Source organism: Scyliorhinus torazame, unplaced genomic scaffold (genome assembly GCF_047496885.1).
Source record: "Scyliorhinus torazame isolate Kashiwa2021f unplaced genomic scaffold, sScyTor2.1 scaffold_917, whole genome shotgun sequence".
Lineage (NCBI taxonomy): Eukaryota > Metazoa > Chordata > Chondrichthyes > Carcharhiniformes > Scyliorhinidae > Scyliorhinus > Scyliorhinus torazame.
Window position 1 is genome coordinate 42,501 of NW_027308644.1, and position 5,000 is coordinate 47,500.

Below are 5,000 nucleotides of genomic sequence, written 5' to 3' on the forward strand. Positions count from 1 at the left end.
GGGTTAGGGTTAGGCGATAGGGTTAGGGTTAGGGATAGGGTTAGGGTTAGGCGATAGGGTTAGGGTTAGGGATAGGGTTAGGGTTAGGCGATAGGGTTAGGGTTAGGGATAGGGTTAGGGTTAGGGATAGGGTTAGGGTTAGGGTTAGGGATAGGGTTAGGGTTAGGGATAGGGTTAGGCGATAGGGTTAGGGTTAGGGTTAGGGTTAGGGTTAGGGATAGGGTTAGGGTTAGGGATAGGGTTAGGGTTAGGCGATGGGGTTAGAGCTAGGGTTAGGGTTAGGGTTAGGGATAGGTTTAGGGTTAGGGGATAGGGTTAGGGTTAGGGATAGGGTTAGGGATAGGGTTAGGGTTAGGGTTAGGCGATAGGGTTAGGGATAGGGTTAGGGTTAGGCGATAGGGTTAGGGATAGGGTTAGGGTTAGGGTTAGGGATAGGGTTAGGGTTAGGGTTAGGGTTAGGGATAGGGTTAGGGTTAGCGTTAGGGATAGGGTTAGGGTTAGGGATAGGGTTAGGGTTAGGGTTAGGGATAGGGTTAGGGTTAGGGATAGGGTTAGGGATAGGGTTAGGGTTAGGCGATGGGGTTAGAGTTAGGGATAGGGTTAGGGTTAGGGTTAGGGTTAGGCGATAGGGTTAGGGATACGGTTAGGGGTAGGGATAGGGAGTATCTGGGACGGGCAGAGACTCCTCGGCGGTCCCCCCGGTCCCTGGCGGGCAGACGGACCTCCTGGGCCGGAGGCAGCCTCCGCCGGCGTTACACCCTGTCCCTGGCGGGCAGAGGGACCTCCTGGGCCGGGTGCAGCCTCCGCCGGCGGTCCCCCCGGTCCCTGGCGGGCAGAGGGAGCTCCTGGGCCGGGTGCAGCCTCCGGCGGCGGTCCCCCCGGTCCCTGGCGGGCAGAGGGAGCTCCTGGGCCCGGTGCCGCCTCCGCCGGCGGTCCCCCCGGTCCCTGGCGGGCAGAGGGACCTCCTGGGCCGGGTGCAGCCTCCGCCGGAGGACCCCCCGGTCCCTGGCGGGCAGAGGGAGCTACTGGGCCGGGTGCAGCCTCCGGCGGCGGTCCCCCCGGTCACTGGCGGGCAGAGGGAGCTCCTGGGCCGGGTGCAGCCTCCGCCGGCGGTCCCCCCGGTCCCTGGCGGGCAGAGGGAGCTCCTGGGCCGGGTGCAGCCTCCGGCGGCGGTCCCCCCGGTCCCTGGCGGGCAGAGGGAGCTCGTGGGCCCGGTGCAGCCTCCGCCGGCGGTCCCCCCGGTCCCTGGCGGGCAGAGTGACCTCCTGGGCCGGGTTCAGCCTCCGCCGGCGGTCCCCCCGGTTCCTGGCGGGCAGAGGGAGCTCCTGGGCCGGGCTCAGCCTCCGCCGGCGGTCCCCCCGGTCCCTGGCGGGCAGAGTGACCTGCTGGGCCCGGTGCAGCCTCCGCCGGCGGTCCCCCCGGTTCCTGGCGGGCAGAGGGAGCTCCTGGGCCCGGTGCAGACTCCCCCGGCGGTGCACCGGTCCCCGGCGGGCAGAGGGCGCTCGTGTACCGGGTGCAGCGTCCGCCGGCGGTGCACCGGTCCCTGGCGGGCTCAGAGAGCGCCTCGGCCGGGGATCGTCTCGTCCCAACGTCCGCCTGGTCCGTGGCCCGCAGGGGGCGCTGTCGGGCGGGGTACGGCCACGGCCCGACGTGCCTCCGGTGGGCTGCGGTCAGTGTGTGCCGCCGTTGGCCGGCTGCGGGGCTTGGTGCTGTTCCAGCCGTGCGTTAGGTGGGCGAACGGCAGGGGGCGCCCCTTGGGCGGGTGGCGGGCCCCGCGCGGGCCAGCCGTGGGGGGTCACGGTCCGCCGCCGGGGCGTCCAAAGGGCGGCGAGAGGCCGTCCGCCGGTGCTGACAAGTCATAAACCAGCGGCGGTGACAAGTCATAAACCAGCGGCGGTGACAAGTCATAAACCAGGACAAGGTTGTTGACGGCGCCGGGCGGCGGCGAAGCGGCTCACCCCGGGGCAGGGTGGCGATTCGAGGAGGGGCGCCCACCCGGCCGCCAAGGCCGCCGCCGGCGGGAGCCGGGGGCGCCGTTTTGAAAAAGAACCGTAGGCCGGATGGGGTCCGATCCACCCACCTTATGCCGACGCCGAGACCTCATTCCCGGCATGACTACCGGTGGTCCGTCCCGCTGGTCTGCCACTTGCGTTTGGCGTCACGAGGGGTTGGCGGGGTACCTGCAGATTGGTAGGAGGTGGAAAATCGAGAAATGGACTTTGGTCGGAAAGGTCCCCTCGAGCCTCCAGGTCTGCGGAGACCGACCCGGGCTGCCGCCCCGCCGGCCGCTCGGCCCGATCGGGCGCGAATTTCTTCCGATTTTCGCCCTTTTTTCGGGTTTTCGGCCGGCGCTCCAAACGGCGGCCCGACGCCCCGCCGAGGCCGGGGACGTCTCTCCGGAGCGCGAGGGACCGGATCAGACCTCGTCGGCACTGGCATGGCCACCGCAACGCTCGGACTTAGCCTGGGGAGGCTGGTCGAGGCGGTGGCAAGTCATGAACCAGTGGAGTCTGGCGGAGACTGTGGCAAGTCATAAACCAGTCGGACTTAGCCTGTGGAGGCTGGTCCAGGCAGCGGCAAGTCATAAACCAGTCGGACTTAGCCTGTGGAGGCAGGTCCAGGCAGTGGCAAGTCATAAACCAGTCGGACTCAGCCTGTGGAGGCAGGGCCAGGCAGTGGCAAGTCATGAACCAGTGGCAAATCATAAACCAGTCGGACTTAGCCTGTGGAGGCAGGTCCAGGCAGTGGCAAGTCATGAACCAGTGGCAAATCATAAACCAGTCGGACTTAGCCTGTGGAGGCAGGTCCAGGCAGTGGCAAGTCATGAACCAGTGGCAAATCATAAACCAGTCGGACTTAGCGTGTGGAGGCAGGGCCAGGCAGTGGCAAGTCATGAACCAGTGGCAAATCATAAACCAGTCGGACTTAGCCTGTGGAGGCAGGGCCAGGCAGTGGCAAGTCATGAACCAGTGGCAAATCATAAACCAGTCGGACTTAGCCTGTGGAGGCAGGGCCAGGCAGTGGCAAGTCATGAACCAGTGGCAAGTCATAAACCAGTCGGACTTAGCCTGTGGAGGCAGGGCCAGGCAGTGGCAAGTCATAAACCAGTCGGACTTAGCCTCTGGCGACTTCCAGGAGGTCTATGAGGTCCTGTGCCGCCGCTTTACCGGGGCCAAGGTTGCAGGAGAGCGGAACGGAGGAGTGGATTGGTCCCGCCGACGGGGCACGTGCATATATGAAAAGTGCACCCTACCGTTAGTTAATCACTTGCCCTCGGAAGTGTATGAGGTCGTGTCCAGCCGTGGTACCGGGGACACAGTGGGGGTGTTCCCGCTAAAGGGAGCGGATTGGTCCCGCCGAGCTGCCACTTGCATTTGTGGTCGAGTGTCTCGGACAGCTGGTTAACCACTTGCCCTCGGTAGTGCCGATGAGGTTTTGAAAAAGCCGATCTGCGGGGACTTGGAGCGCCTTCCTCGGATGGACTACCGGGCGCCCTCCCGCCGATTTGCCATTTGCGTTTGGCGTCCCGAGGGGTTGGCGGGGTACCTGCAGATTGGTAGGAGGTGGAAAATCGAGAAATGGACTTTGGTCGGAAAGGTCCCCTCGAGCCTCCAGGTCTGCGGAGACCGACCCGGGCTGCCGCCCCGCCGGCCGCTCGGCCCGATCGGGCGCGAATTCTTTCCGATTTTCGCCCTTTTTTCGGGTTTTCGGCCGGCGCTCCAAACGGCGGCCCGACGCCCCGCCGAGGCCGGGCACGGCTCCCCGCCGCGCAAGGGGCCGTGTTTGCCTTGGTCTGCCTTGGAATTGTCACCAAACGCCCGCGCTTCGCCTGGGGAGGCTGGCCGAGTCGGTGGCAAGTCATGAACCAGTGGAGGCTGGTGGAGACAGTGGCAAATCATAAACCAGTCGGACTTAGCCTGTGGAGGCTGGTGGAGACAGTGGCAAGTCATAAACCAGTCGGACTTAAGCCTGTGGAGGCAGGTCCAGGCAGTGGCAAGTCATGAACCAGTCGGACTCAGCCTGTGGAGGCAGGTCCAGGCAGTGGCAAGTCATGAACCAGTGGCAAATCATAAACCAGTCGGACTCAGCCTGTGGAGGCAGGGCCAGGCAGTGGCAAGTCATGAACCAGTGGCAAATCATAAACCAGTCGGACTCAGCCTGTGGAGGCAGGTCCAGGCAGTGGCAAGTCATGAACCAGTGGGAAATCATAAACCAGTCGGACTCAGCCTGTGGAGGCAGGTCCAGGCAGTGGCAAGTCATGAACCAGTGGCAAATCATAAACCAGTCGGACTCAGCCTGTGGAGGCAGGGCCAGGCAGTGGCAAGTCATGAACCAGTGGAGACAGTGGCAAATCATAAACCAGTCGGACTTAGCCTGTGGAGGCTGGTGGAGACAGTGGCAAGTCATAAACCAGTCGGACTTAGCCTGTGGAGGCAGTTCCAGGCAGTGGCAAGTCATGAACCAGTGGAGACAGTGGCAAATCATAAACCAGTCGGACTTGTCCTGTGGAGGCTGGTGGAGACAGTGGCAAGTCATAAACCAGTCGGACTTAGCCTGTGGAGGCAGGTCCAGGCAGTGGCAAGTCATGAACCAGTGGAGACAGTGGCAAATCATAAACCAGTCGGACTTAGCCTGTGGAGGCTGGTGGAGACAGTGGCAAGTCATAAACCAGTCGCACTTAGCCTGTGGAGGGAAGGTGGAGACAGTGGCAAGTCATAAACCAGTCGGACTTAGCCCGTGGGGGCAGGTCCAGGCAGTGGCAAGTCATGAACCAGTGGAGACAGTGGCAAATCATAAACCAGTCGGACTTAGCCTGTGGAGGCTGGTGGAGACAGTGGCAAGTCATAAACCAGTCGCACTTAGCCTGTGGAGGGAGGTGGAGACAGTGGCAAGTCATAAACCAGTCGGACTTAGCCTGTGGGGGCAGGTCCAGGCAGTGGCAAGTCATAAACCAGTCGGACTTAGCCTGTGGAGGCAGGTCCAGGCAGTGGCAAGTCATG